This window comes from Macrotis lagotis, chromosome X, assembly GCF_037893015.1.
Source record: "Macrotis lagotis isolate mMagLag1 chromosome X, bilby.v1.9.chrom.fasta, whole genome shotgun sequence".
Lineage (NCBI taxonomy): Eukaryota > Metazoa > Chordata > Mammalia > Peramelemorphia > Peramelidae > Macrotis > Macrotis lagotis.
This window is the reverse complement of record NC_133666.1, coordinates 669,330,664-669,346,124: the sequence shown is the minus strand read 5'-3', so window position 1 is coordinate 669,346,124 and position 15,461 is coordinate 669,330,664. Positions and strand designations below refer to the sequence as shown.

At 42.6% G+C, this 15,461-nt stretch overlaps 1 protein-coding gene across 6 annotated transcripts in view; it reads right to left on the bottom strand.

Moving 5' to 3' along the window:
• The window catches only part of CLIP1 (CAP-Gly domain containing linker protein 1), a 143,458-nt gene extending 142,050 nt beyond the window's left edge, over window positions 1–1,408 (bottom strand). For all 6 annotated transcript variants that reach the window (XM_074205525.1, XM_074205524.1, XM_074205520.1 and 3 more), the window contains exon 1: window positions 1,312–1,408. The gene's annotated coding sequence lies outside the window, so the exon portion shown is untranslated. The remainder of the gene's footprint in view (window positions 1–1,311) is intronic.
• Between the last annotated feature and the right edge of the window lie 14,053 nt (window positions 1,409–15,461).

Below are 15,461 nucleotides of genomic sequence, written 5' to 3'. Positions count from 1 at the left end.
AAGAGGGGGGGGAAACACTAAAAGGAACACCATGAGGCACAACAGTTTCCATGAGCTATTAAAAATAAAGTCACAATTCAAATGACTATTTAAAGAAGGGAGAGTGAAGAACTAATCTGGTTGCAATGGAAACACAAAGGGACAAAATCGTTACTCATTTTTTCTAAGGAATAGGCCCATTTTCAACCAAGCCATTAAAATGTACTGCATGCCTACGATGAGCCAGTCATTGGGCAAGAAGAGGAAGTGATACAAGGTGATAGAAGACCAGAGTCTCTCCACCTCCCCGATCCAACGGATGACATTTGAGGGAAAAAAGTCAGATACACATAAAGGATGATAATGCCAGAAGAAAAACACCGACTAAAGGAAATCTCAGCCGTTCACCCTATAAGAGAGAGAGAGAAGATGGCCCTGGAAGTTGCAGTCCATGGCTTGGAGGCGGACTCCGCGGGCCAGCGCTCCTCACAGGCTGTTAAGAGGCGCCCGGGGCCGCTCCTGGACCGCAGGTCGCGCCTGGGCCGGCTTCTCTGCGCCGGATTCCACCGCCCTCCCCCGGCCTGTTGAACGGCGCCGAACCGGCAGGGCAGAAACCCGGCCCTCCTCCTACGGCTGCGAAATCAAGTCCCCTCCGTCCCCTGCCCCCCGGGCCCAGCCGGGCTCCGCCGCTCCCGGGCCCAGCCGGGCTCCCCCGCTCCCGGGGCAGGGCCAGCCGGGCTCCCCCGCTCCCGGGCCCAGCCGGGCTCCCCCGCTCCCGGGGCAGGGCCCCGGGGGGACACCGCGCGGAGCGGCCCCGGGGGGACACGGGGGCCCGAGTCGCCCCGACCCGGCTCGTCAGGAGGGGCAGGGCCGCCGCTCTGCGCCCCGCCGGTGTGGGGCCCGGCCGGGAGGCCCCGTCCCCGGCACCAGGCTCACTGCCGACCATCAGCAAAGCCAAAGCCGGCCCGAGGCGGGGGGGGGGGGGGGGCTCGGCCGCCCCCAGCGCGGCAGCGGCCACAAAGCCGAGGAGGCGGGAGGAGCCGGGGCGGCCGGCACCCCCCCCCCCGGGCTCACGGTCACGGGCGCGCCGCCCGGCCGCCGAGGAGCTGAGTAATCCTCGGGTGACTCGGGCTCGGGCCGCCCCGAGGGGCCGCGGGGGCTCTTCCCCGGACCCCGGCCGTTTCCCGCCCCCGCCCCCCGGGGCACCCCGGGGCCCCGCCGCGCCGCGCCGCCCGCAGCCCGCCCGCCTCCATCTTGAGGCGGCCGCGCCGGGGAGGCGGCGGAGGCCCGGGCCGGGGCTGGCAGGCGCCAGCGGGAGGGGCCGAGGCTCACCGGGCCGGGCCCCCTGTCGGGCCGGGCGTGCTGCTCCGCTCGGGCGCTCGCGGGCCGGGCACTCGCGGGCCGGGCACTGCAGGGCGGCCGCGGCGCTGCCGCCTCCGCCGCCTCCGCCGCCGCCTCCTCCTCCTCGCGCCGCCAGCGCAGTCTGGGCGCCGGAGGGGCGGGGGCCGGGGGCGGAGGGCGGCGGCACGCGGGCCCCGCCCCCTTAAAGGGGCCGCGCCGGGGGCGGGGCGGGGCGGGGCCGGCCGGGCTGCCCTTGGCCGAGCGCCGCGCGTCCGGCCGTCGGAGCCCCCGAGTACCTGTCGGGAGCGGCCAGGAACGTCGCCGCAGCCGGTTACGGGGCGCCGTGCGGCTGAGGGGGCCTGGCTGTGTGTCTGTCCGCGTGGCCGCCGGCGTGTCCGCGTGTCCGCGTGGCCGCGCGCGGCCGGGATGGCGCGGCCCTGCTTGCGGGTCCGCCTGCCCCGCCTCGTGCCTTCAAGCCGGGCCGACTCCCCCCGCGGCCCGGCCCCGCCCCGGGGCGCCCCCAGCCCCTTCTCCATCCCGCCCCGCTTGCTTCCTCAGGCCGCCCTGGCGAGCGCCGCCGAGCCGCCGGCCCTGCCTTTCTCCGCCGCCGCCTTTGTCTCTCCTCTCCTTTCTCCGGCCTCGGCCCTCTCTTCCGGGCTCTGCAGAGCCATTTCACCGTCTCTCCTTCGTTGCTCTCATCCCCTTCCCCTTCCCCTTCCCTCCCAGCGCCCTGCTCCTCTCCCCGCTTTCCCCCCCCGCTCCCCTGGCTTCCCACACTCCCTCCTTCGCTCCTATCTCAGACCCTTGCCGCCTTCTCTTGGGTTCTCTCTCCATATCTGTATATATGCGTGTACACGCACACATCCATATAAAATCTCTCCCTCCTCTCTCTCTGTCTCTGTCTCTGTCTCTGTCTCTGTCCTTACCTTTACTTTCTCAAATCCCCTTCTTTCTCAACTTTCCTCCATCTCTCTTCCTAGCTCTTTTCTTTTTCTGTACTCCCCTCCCCCATTTCATTCCCAATCCCCTTTTTCTTTCCCTTTCTTCCCTCCCCTTCTCCTGACTCTGTTTGCACACCTGTATAGCCTACTTTCTAGAGCAGGTACTACTTCAGTATACCCTTAGCAGACCTAAAATGTTGTACTCTGGTGGCATAACAGACCTTTAATGGAGGCAGCGTAGGAAGATGAGCAGATCAAACAGAGGATTTATACATACATACATACATACACTTTATATATATATATATGTGTGTGTGTGTGTGTGTGTGAATATTAGAACCTATTTAGAACCTATAAAAGAATATTTAATATACATAATTCTATCTAATATTCTTTTCCAGAGTTCTTCAGCCATAGTAGAAATTAGACAACAGGAATCAAGCAGCTCAGGCCTCTTAAGAGGAGCTGCCCAGCCTTTCAGCCTGAAGTTGAATGGTTGTTACCCTTCAGGGACCATTGGAAAGTCAGAGAATGAAAAGTCCCTTGAAACCAGCCTGCAGACTTCCCCTGCAGATTTCAGAAAAGGCTCTTTTATCAGTGCAGCCACTTGGACCGGAGCCGGCCGAGGCCCTGCTTGATATCCTTCCCTTCCTCTCTCCCTGAGGGGCCTCCCTTGAAAGCCTTTGAAAGTGACCGTGGGGAGGGAGAGAGCCCTGGGCCTGCCAACCAGCTGCAATTTGGCTGGAGCTCACGCTCCCAGAGACCATGGCAACACCACCAGCTTCCCAGGTTCTGGGAGGAATTTGCAGCTGTCAGCTAAACCCTGGGATTTGCAACTCCAAAGTGTTGGAGAAGGGGGCCTCCCACTTCATCCTGTGCCCCAGGACTAGGGAATGATCAGAAGGATCACCTACTTGCATTGGGGCTACTCTGACCAACCATAAGACTAATGAAGAGAAAATGGGTGGATAGATGTGGGAATGCTCTGGAAATTCAGCAATTTAGGAGCAGGGTTTCAGCAACTTCTTCATTTGCTGCCCTTTCTCCCCACTGTTCATCTTTCTGAGGTTTCTAAGATAATTCTACTCCTTTATAATTTATCTTATGGGGGCAACTAAGTGGCACAGTGGATAGAGCACCAGCCCTGGAGTCAGGAGGACCTGAGTTCAAATCCAGCCTCAGACACTTCATAATGACCTAGCTGTGTGGCCTCAGGCAAGCCATTTAACTACATTGCCTTGCAAACAAAAAACAAAAAAAAAATCATAATAATTTTTCTTATGTAGTAATTCATCTTTTTCAGAAAGAACAAGATTAAGGTGATACTCCAAATAAAGGGAGTATTTTGAAATCAGACTATCCAAACCCCTTGTATCCTCTCCTAAGACACTCCTCCCTTCCTCCAGTTTCCCCCACCCCAGTACACACACACACACACACACACACACACACCCTTTCTAACTTGTAGTCAGGCAACAACACAAAAATGTTAGTGACATTCTATCACTCCTGTGCAATCACTGAATCTTTGAAGAGAGTCAGGGACCATCCAACCATCTAGTCCAACTACCACCTGAGCAAGAATCTCTTTTATCAGCAAGTTATCAATCAACCTTCATCTGGGGACCTGCAGTAAGTGGAAACTCATTTTAGAAAGCTCTCATTATTGGGAAGTTTTTCCCTTATCCTTGACAGAAGTCTGCCTCTCAGAAGTTTCCATCCATGGTTCATAGTGCTGTCCTCTTGGGCCAAGCAAAACAAATCTAATCTCACTTTCAAAGGACAAGCCCTTCATAAACTTGAAAACAGTAATCACATTCTCCCTAAATTTTCTCCTAGCCAGACTAAACATCCTAAGTTCACCTTCTGATCCTCAGAAATCATGGTCTTGAGCTGCTAAATTGCCCCATACCTGACCCTCTCTACCTTGTTCCTGTCCTTCCTAAAATTAAACATCATATTACATGGATGATCTGAGCAAGCCAGAGTTCAGTGGAATTACCATTATCCTCATTCTGGATAGTGCAGTTCTCTTAATGAAGTCAAAGACTGGCTTTGGGGGATGCCGAGTCATACTCCAACACATTTTTTTCTCTTTATTTCTCCATTCCTTTTTTTTTTTAAAGTTCTTTTCTTCTCTCCTGCCTCTAATTTAACTATAAGCTCCTCCATTAGACTAAAAGTTCCTTGAAGGCAGGGACAGTCTTTTGCCTCTTTTTTGTATCCTCAATACTTAGCACAAAGTCTGAGATATTATAGTAGGTATTTGACAAATGTTTGATTGGTTGATTTCTCAATTATACACACACACACACACACACACACACACACACACACACACACACATATGTATTAGAGAGACAATCAGGGTTAAGTGACTCGGCCAGGATCACACAGCTAGCAAAACATCTGAGACTGGGAGGCAGCTAGGTGGTGCAGTGGATAGAGCACCGACCCTGGAGTCAGTAGGACCTGAGTTCAAATTCTACTTCAGGCACTTAATAATTACCTAGCTGTGTGACCTTGGGCAAGCTACTTAACCCCATTACTGTGTTAAAAAAAAATACAAGCAAAAAATATCTGAAATTGGATTTGAACTCAGATCCTCCTGTCTCTATCACTCCTGCACTCTATCACTCCACACCATGATATTTTTTAAAATAAGTTTTTATTGATATTTTCTGTTTCTTACATCACCAACAGTATTTCATGTATCCTTCCCTCTCCCCTCTCTAAGAGTCATCCCATAAGAAAAGTGCTGTTTTTGAAAGGATAAAAAAATCAATACGTTGAAAAATTCCAAAAACATGCATATGTAACACCTTTAGACATCCCATCTCCACAAAGTGTTTGAAATGTTTTTTCATATATCTTCATGCTGAGTCCTTTTTAATCTTTTAATCTTGTTACATTTACATTTCAAGTTTTTGGTATGTCATTGTTCTTTTCATTTACATTGCTGTAGTTTAGTGAATATTCTTTTTCTGACTGCTTACTTCATACTACATCATTTCCTAAAGATTTTGCCTTGTTTCTCTGTATTCATCGCACATATCATGCTTTTTAGGGTTTTTTTTCAAGGCAATGAGGTTAAGTGGCTTGCCCAAAGTCACACAGCTAGGTAATTATTAAGTGTCTGAGGTCAGATTTGAACTCAGATACTCCTGACTCCAGGGCTGGTGCTCTATCCACTGCACCACCTAGCCACCTGCACATATCATTTCTTACAGCATTGTTTTACATTCATAAACTACAATTTTGTTTTAGCATTCCCCTACAGATTGACATTTATTTTCTTTTCAATTCTTAACTATCACAAAAAATGCTACTATAAATAGTTTGGAGTATCTATGTATGTACTTTTTTTTAATTAATGGCTTTCTTTGGGATATATATCTGGTAATAGAGTCTCTAGTTCAAATTACTTTCCCAAATGGTTGTGCCATATCACAACTCTATCAAAAAGATATTGGTGTGAAGTTTACTATAGTCAATTTTTAAAAATTCTCATGTAATATTTCCCCTTTTAATATTTTTCCCTTTTTGATTAGATTCTTCTTTCACAATATGAAACATAGTTTAACATAGTTATTCACATGTAACCTGCAATAGATTGCTTTCTGAGAAGGGAGGGAGGGAGAAAAATGTAAAACTCAAAACCTCATCAAAAAATGAATGCTGAAAACTATTTTTGCATGTATTTGAAAAAAATGAATAAATAAAATATTTAATTTAAAACTGTATTGCTGTGCCTATTTTTCACACCTCTCCAACATAATTTCCATAAAAAATATTGGAGAGGATGTGGGAAAATTGAGACACCAATTCACTGTTGGTGAACAGTGAACTGATCCAACCATTCTGGAGAGTTATTTGGAACCCTGCCCAATGCCCTTTGATCTAGCAAGATGACTACCAGGTCTGTACACCAAAGAGATTTTAAAAACAGGGGAAAGGGGAGCAAACCTATTTGTTCAAAAATATTGATAGAAACTATTTTTGTGGTAGAAAAGAAATGGAAATTGAAGGGATGCCCATCAATTGGGGAATAGCTGAACATGTTGTGGTATATAATTGTATTGTAATGGAATACTGTTGTATTATAAGAAATGATAAGCAGAGAGCAGCTAGGTGGCACAGTGGATAGAGCACCGGCCCTGGAGTCAGGAGCACCTGAGTTCAAATCTGGCCTCAGACACTTAATAATTACCTAGCTGTGTGGCCTTGGGCAAGCCACTTAACCCCATTGCTTTGCAAAAAAAAAAGAAAAGAAAAGAAATGAAATGATAAACAGGATGAGTTCAAAATACCCAGAAAAGTTTGATGAAAGTTAAGTGAGCAGGGCTAGGAAAACATCATGCACAGTAATAACAATATCATATGATGGTCATTTGTGAATGATCCAAGATAATTCCAAAGTAATCATGCTGAAAAATTCTTTTTTTTGGCATAAATGACTTGCCCAAGGTCACACAGCTAAGCAATTATTAAATGTCTGAGGCTGGATTTGAACTCAGGTCCTCCAGACTCCAGGGCCACTGCTCCACCTAGTTGCCCCAGAATGAAACATTCTATCCACCTTCAGAGAAAGAACTGATGGAGTCTAAATGCAGTTCAATGAATACTTATTTTCACTTTATTTTTGGGAGTTTTTTGTCAGTATTTTCTTCTACAGCATGACTAAAATTTATATATATTTTGCATAGTTGCACATATTTAACCTATATCAAATTGCTAACTATGAGGATGGGGAAGAAGATAGTTTGGAATTCAAAAAGGATGAGACAAATTGTTTTTACATATAATTTATTTTTTAGAAAATTCTTGTTTCCCCATTTACTGCAGGGACATGTGATTCCTGATCATTTGCACCCCAGAGAAAAGACTACTCTAGTGAGATTGTTCTCTCCATGGTGAAGCTGAGATTTTATCTTGCTCCCAGGCTGATGAGCCCATTTGGTCTTCTGTATACCATTGTCTACCCTAGTCTGTGTAACTTCCCTGGTTTCAGTTTTACAGCTTGTGTGAATAAATATATTTGTTCACTATTCATGATTGTCTTTTGTTTAACAAGTGTTTTACTGGAAAGGATCTAAGTTGACTAACAGTAAGCTATTATCTTCCCCTTGGAATAGAAAGAGTGAAGTGGTTTTTTCTCCTGAACCCCTAAAAAGCATCATACTCCAGACTATAAATATAGCGAACAGATAGGATTCTAACCAAATAACACTCAAAGATAAGAGCATTGAGAAGGAAGTGCCTGGCCTTAGCACTCCTCCTGTTTAACCAAAGTTAGAAATCAGTTTTCCTTGGGGACATGTATAATGGAGCAATCTAAACCATAGATCATGTCTCTCTAAATATGTCTCAGCAGCTTGGGCCACCCAAGTCCCTGTGACCAGGACTTACACTATTGCAAAGAGAAAATAATACAAAGAGCCAGAATTCTACAAGATTGCTAAATCAGCAGCTTTCAATACTGGACCATAATTTTAAAAGAAAAAATAGTGAATTCTTTTATTCCCAAAACTTGATGATAAGAATTTTATTAATAATCAATTAAGAATAAATTAATTTCATGTGATATTAAATGATTAAGTCAATCGGTATAAAGAATAACTCCATCTAACAAATACTTATCGAGTGCTGGCTTGTTTGCTTGGGTTCTGGATAACTGATGATGCTCTCATGCCTTCCCAGTCACTAATGGAGCAAAACAAGGTTTTTTAGCATGATGTTTCAGAAAAGTTGCCAAAAACCTTCAACAAGGATGAAAACATGAGGGCAGTTAGGTGATTTAGTAGAAAGAACACTGGCACTGGATTCAGAAGTACCTGAGTTCAAAATCAGGCCTCAGTCATTTAATACTTTACCTGTGTGACCTTGGGCAAGTCACTTAAACCCATTGCCTGGCAAAAACAAAAACAAAAACAAAAAGGATGAAAACAGCATCAAGATCAGCTATATACTGATAGTAAATTACTTAACTTGAAAAAGTTACAAGCCAAGACTAAAGTGGAGAGTGAGTTGGTATATGATTTTTTTTTTTTGTTCACAGATAGATGATGGTGCACTCAGTATAGCTTCTGAGGCTGAAATGCAGCAAAGTATAGATCTATTCTCTGCTACTTGTGTTAATCCTGGCTTAATGACACGAAAGACTAAAAAGTTAGTTAAAAATAATAATTTTAGCTGCCCCTGTTAACAGATACATTCAAAATGGATACATAACCTAGATATAAAGAGATATATCACAAGAAAATTAGAAAAATATGAAACATACTACTTATCAGACTTATGAATAGGTATACAATTTATAAATAAACAAGAGCTAGAAAGCAAAGTTAGGTATGAAATGAATAATTTCAATTACATTAAATGAAAAAGGGTCTGTACAAATAAAGCAAATATAGCCATGATCAATCAGAAGGAAAAAAGAAAATTAGGGAGGGGGAATATTATAGACAGTTTATCAGATAAAAGTCTCATATCAAAAGTATATAAACATCTATAAGAATATGAGTTATTTTCCAATTTGTCCAATGGACAAAGGATATGAACAGTCAGTTTTCCAATGAAGAAATCAAAATGATTTAGAGGTATATGAAAAAATATTTGAACTTGTTTTTGATTAGAGAAATGCAAATTAAAACAACCTTGAGATATCATTTTACACCTACCAGATTGGTTAAAATGATAGAAGGGAAAAGTGATAAATGTTGGAGAGGATATGGAAAAAAATGAAACACTACTTCATTGTGAACCAATTCAACCATATTAGAGAGCAATCTGGAATTATACCAAAAGAGTTATTAAACTACTTATACCTTTGACCCAGCAATACTACTGCTAGGTCTATTTCCAAAGATGATTATGGAAAAAGGAGAAGAATTCTTATGTTCTAAAATGTTTATAGCAGCTTTCTTTGTAGTGGTAAAGACATGGACATTACAGAGATACCCATCAATTGAGTACCAGTTGACTTACAGGTTATGGTATATGATTGTGATGAAATATCACTGTGCTATAAGAAAAGATGAGCTCAATGAGCTTAGAAAAATATGGAAATATTTGCATGGAAATAATGAAGAGTAAAAAGGGAATGACCTAGAAAACATTACATACAATAACTAATATGTTTTAAGAATGACTTTGAGTGAATACATTATTTTTGACTATTATAAATACCCAAAATAACAATAAAAGACATATGAAGAAAGATGTCAACTGCATCCAGAGAAAGAACTGATAAATAGAAGTTATGTATAGAATAATTTTTCATATATATATTTATCTATCTGTTTGTATATAATGGAAGCCATCTCTAGCATGGGGTGGAGAAGGTAGGAACAAAAGGAGGATAAAAAGAAATTTACATGATAATTTTATTGCACATTTGAATGGAAGAGCAAATTATTCATAGTAGATTTGCAATTTTATGTATTTTTTGTAATTTTTTATTGTGTTACATTATGGAAATTTTTGTTTTATTACATAAACATATTAATGAAACAAAAAAATGTGGAAGGAAAAAAAAACAGCTTCACCAGCCAGCATCACACCATCTATATGTGGAACCACTGGTTACAGCAAATGGAGAAATTTGGAATTCTGTGGATAAGTATGCATTGTCAGAATTAGCACAGTGTTTGGGAAGCTCTGAAAGAAAGTGTAGGAGAGAAAAGGGATTAGGCTGCCTACCAGACTAAAGGTCTACAGAGCCATTGTGCTGACCTCATTGTATGCCTGTGAAACCTGGACAGTCTACCAGCTCCATGCCAGGAAACTGAATCACTTCCATTTAAATTGTCTTAGGAAGATTCTAAAGATCACCTGGTGGGATAAGGTACCAGACACTGAGGTCTTTTCTTGAGCTGAACTGCTAAGCATTCAACACTAAAGGGCTGGCCACATTGTTCAAATGCCAAAGATGCATTTGTTTAAAACACCATTTTACTGAGAACTCACATAAGGCAAGATCGATCTCACACGGAAGTCAGAAGAAGTGACACAAGTCCATTCTCAAGGTCAATCTGGAGAATTTTGGAATTCATTGTGAGACATGGAAGATAATATAGCACAGGACCACCCAGAATGGCACCATGCTCTAGAAACAAAGCAAAATCTCAGTAACTCCAAAGAAACAAGAGGTGTGCAAATTTAGAGCCATCTCCACTTCAAATGATCATATAGCCTATTTGTGCCCAACCTATGGTAGAGCCTTATTGATCATATTGATTTGATGGGTCCCATTGGACTTACTATATCTTGACTCCAACATAGTGATGTCATTTTGATCCTCTTTGAGAAGGAAGAACGACAACCAACATCTATGAGCAAAGCATTGTGATGGGTACAGAGGATAAAAAGACAAAATTTGAGTCCATGCCCTCAGAGATCTTACATTCTTCTAGGGAGGGGAATGTAGAATGCAAATATAAGTACAAACACAATTATCTGAGAAGGTATATAACTTCAACAATTAAAGAAATCTGAAAAAGCTTCATGAAGAAGGTAGAATATGAGCTGAACATTTAAGTTAAATGAAGTTTCTAATTGGTGTGGTAAAGAGAACACATTTTAGACATAGGCAAAAATAATAGAGAGCCCCCTAAGTTCCCTAAATTAAGGAAATGACTTGGCCAAATTTGAGCTTTACAATGATTTTGTTGCTAGCTATATAGAAAATGAATTCGAGGAGAGAGATTGGATACCAGATCTAAAACAATCAACTGCACTCCCTAGTAAGGACAGAAGTTACAAAAACATCCCTCAAACATGAACATACTTTTTGCTTGAATACAAGAGAGGTCCCCAGAGAGAGTGAGTACAAGAAAAAAGTCATTAGGCTTTCATGTAGGGGCTACGTGGGGCCAAGACATAGCTCATGACTCCTGACCAAGGATGTCCTTTTTATTCTTCCTGGAGTCCCCACTAAGATCACTTTGGAGCATAGTAGCATCACAGTGGCTCCCTTGCTTGGCTGATCTGGCTCCCTGATGGACATGATATCTCTGCTGGTGCGTAATTTCATTTTGGGTTGGATTAAACAGGCTATTTGCCCACTCTGGTTACTGGGGTGGGAGATCTTAGCTCCTTCAATTCCTTTCAAAGATCAAAAGGTCCTAACCTAACCAAATTCCTTCTCTAACTCATTCAACTAAAACTAGCAAAGTCATTTTTGGCCAAAATAACCTCACTAATCCTCCAAGGGTTAAATTGGAATAGAGAGAAATACTGCTAATGCACCAAGAAAGACATGCTCTAAAGCCTGGTCCTTTATTGGCCAGGTCTCCCATTGCCAGAGGAAGATGAGTTCCATTTTGAACCTTCCTAATTTAGGGCCACTCCTCCACCCCCATCTTTCCAGTCATCTTAACTTTACAACCTTTGGTCCCATCATATATTCTTCAAATTAGTGACACTGGTCTTTTCGCTGTGGCCGAAACTAGATCCTCTATCTCTTGGCTCCTGGCATTTTCCCTGCTTGTGCCATAGCCCTGAAATCCTCTCTATCCTCATGTCTGCCTTGTGGTTTCCCCTGATTTCCTTTATGTCCAGCTAAAATCTTAGTTTCTATAGGACACCTTCTCAAATTCTTCTTCATTCTAAGGCCAATGCCTTCTTTTTGTTATTACTTCCTTCTTATCCTGTCTATGGTTATCACTCTTTATCCCATATTTGGCATGTGGTTTCCCCTTTAGACTGTAAGTGCTTCAAGGGCTTCTTTTGTCTTTCTTTGCCTCCCCAGCAACTGCCTATTGTAGGCAGTTAATATATATTTATTGACTGACTGACAGATTGAGTTTGAGATTTCTAAAAAATGGAGGTAAGGTCATAATGACCTATGAATGAATGAATTGAATGAATGAATGAAGCGTTTAGTAAGCTCTTATGATGTATAATGGGATAAGTGCTGGGAATAAAAATAGAAAAAGAAAAAGAAAGTCAGTTTCTGATCTCAAAGAGCTCACATTCTAATATAGAAAACACATATCTGAGGTTTCAGCTGCAAATAAGATGAAAAAGTCCTATTTTTCTTAGGAAACAGTAGCAAAACAGATGGTTGTGCCTCCTCTTTATTATCATTTCCACCAATCAAATCAAATCAATTTCTGATCTTAAGCCATTTGGCAACCCCAGTGACTTTAATGATGAGAACTGTCTTTTCTGGGCTTTCAATAGATGTAGCACCTGAAGGAGTGGTTAACAGGTGGCATCTCGATAGGGGCTGCTTCCTGGGATGATGACTGTGAGCACTGGGCTGGAAGTGTTGTTCTTCCCCACATTCTTGGATGTAGGATCCTGGGCTGTCTCCATCAGGGTCTGAAAACAGATGGTTGTCAAGGGTGTTTGAGGAGGTTTGACCTACCTAACCCATGTATCCTCCTGTCTTGTTCTCAAAATACCTGGCTACTTTAGTTAGACTGTCTTGCTTGCCTTGTGAGGGGCGGTTGGTGATGAAGGCTGGCCCCTTCTCCACAGATGCAACCTCCCCAGGTGATGGCTGTGAGGTCTGGGCTGGAAGCAGGAATAGTGCTAGGGGTGCTGCCACTCTGAGGGTTCCTGGGCCTATCTGCCTATTGGTGACAGTTGGTCAGCAATTGATATTAGTGGGGATGCAGAAGATGGGTCCCTTCTCCACAATTATTTCATTGGTATGGGGAACTTCCAGTGAGAAAACATCTTTTATCCAAGCAGATCAATATCTACTCTGCCACTTATAATAATAATAATAATAAACAAACATTTTTATAGGTCTTTAGAGTTTGCATCATCCTTTATATATGTTATCTTATTTGAACCTTATGACAAACCTGTGAACCATGGGGTATTATTATCCCCATTTTACAGATGAGAAAATTGAGACTGAGGCTGTAATTTGTCCAGGTCACAGAGGCATTGCTTTTGTGTCCAAGGTGAGACTTTGGCCTAGATCTTCCAAAATCTGACTTACTTTCAATGATTCATACATTTTATTCCTTATTATTTGTATTTGTTTTCATCAGTTTTATTTCTGAAGCCCAGATGCAGATCCCAAATATTCTACCATTCCTTCCCAGTTAAAAAAAAAAATTGTTAAGGACTTTTAGAACCCCACAAGAGGTCGCAAAGAGTCAGATGTGCCCGAAAACAACCATGCAGCAATGGCGATGAATTCTATTGGTTTTAAAATGTCCACAAACTCAAAACATGTCTTGTCAAATTCATTTGGGGAATACTAAAACAAAAATGGTAGGCAACAATTTCCAAAAGTACAGCAGGCACAGATAGAAATATTTATTTCTTTTGGATAAATTCAATATGGTGTCCATGTTGGTGTTCAAGGTACCAAGATCCTTAGTCAAAAAATGAAAAGTCAAGAAGTTGAATTACAATGGGGCAGCTAGTTGGTGCAGTGGATAGAGCACCGGCCCTGGAGTCAGGAGGACCTGAGTTCAAATCCGCCCTCAGATAATTCACAATTACCTAGCTGTGTGACCTTGGGCAAGTCACCTAACCCCATTGCCTTGTTTAAAAAAAGAGAAAGAGAAGTTGAATTGCATTCTACTGGAGTGTAAATATAACAGTGATATAGATAAGTAACTATAGGGTCATATGATTAGCAACTAACTGGGGTGGAGGGCCCTTTGGGAAAGGCTTTAGAGGGGAGATGCAGGAATTTCACCTTAAAGGAAGAGATTCTAAAGATTCTAAGCAGAATCATATACAGTGTGGGAGTGAATGAGTACTTGGCCTAGGGTGTTAACATGGGGAGGTTTAGCTTCTCCTATCAATCCCCCATGTGTCACTATCCACCACTCCCATGCTGCTGGCTCCAACTACTCCAATAAATCTCATCTCCCCTCCCTTAGCTAACCCTGAGCTGTCATTCTCCCAAGACTTGCCTTCCTGCACTGTTGTGCTGGCATGACTTCATTCACCTGGGGCAGACTGCCCATCTGTTCAGGAAACCTGAACCACAAAAGGATACCCAGGATCAACAGTAGACTCAGCAGCAAGGGCTCTTGCCAAGCTTCCTCAAAAACCACATGAAGGACTCTGCCTTCCCTATACTCCCCTCAACTAAAATTTTCCCATATGGTCAAATTCCCAGTTAGTACCCTGATTCTGAGAGTTGGAGATGAGGAAAGGAACACATTATAGGCATGATACACAGCTTGTGAAAAAGCAGGGGGGCTGGAGATATCCATTTGGGGGAATTGTCCTAAGTCCAGTTTGGCTGGAATATAGCATACTGTGAGGCAAGGCAAGAAGGGTAAGAGGGTCTTCAAAACCTGGCTTAGGAGTATGTTATTTTGAAGGCAAGAAGTCATCAACAAAGGAATGCCATGAAGAATGAGAATATTTGAGATCAACTCATGAAGCAAAAGACTGAAAAAGAAAACAAATAAAATTAGTAAATTCATTGTTTTAAGCTACAAAAAAGAATAAAGAGAGAAAAATTGCTCCTAACATATATGCTGAAACATGTCAGATTACTTGGTAACTATTATTTCTGGTCAAATTAATATTGTTTTAGAAATATTTTCTAGAAGTCATTAAATCGTTCATAATCTTTAACTTATCAGGCATGTACCCCAAAGAGGTCAAAGATAGAAATGAAAATCCCAACATATTCATAGCAATATTCTTTGTGACAGAAAAAAAAAATAATAATAATAATAATAATAATTGATTCCTGATCACTGATTGGGAAATGTTTAGCCAAACTATAATAAACCAATGTAATAGAATTTTTTTGTATAAAAAGACAGAAATGAGGAAATCAGAGAAATATGAAAAGATGAAATCTAAAGCAATGTAAAGTGCAGGTAGGTGGCACAGTGGATAGACCACTAGGCTTGGAATCAGAAAGTCTTATCTTCCTGAGTTCAAATCTGATCTCAGACATTTATTAGCTGTGTGACTCTAGGCAAGTCACTTAACCTTGTTTGCCTCAGTTTCCTCATTTGTAAAATTAAAAGGACCACTCCCGTATCTCTCCCAAGAAAACCTCAAATGGAGTCATAGAAAAATCAGATATGATTGATTGAAAGGAAAGGTTCATTGCTAGGAGGTGAATATTAGAAAATTATTTTCATGTAAAAATGGTTATGTATGCTTGCTTCCTGGGATAAATGAATGAAAGTACATTTATTACATTCTTATTATACTTAGACATATACTATGATAAATGTTGGAAATACAAATACAAAC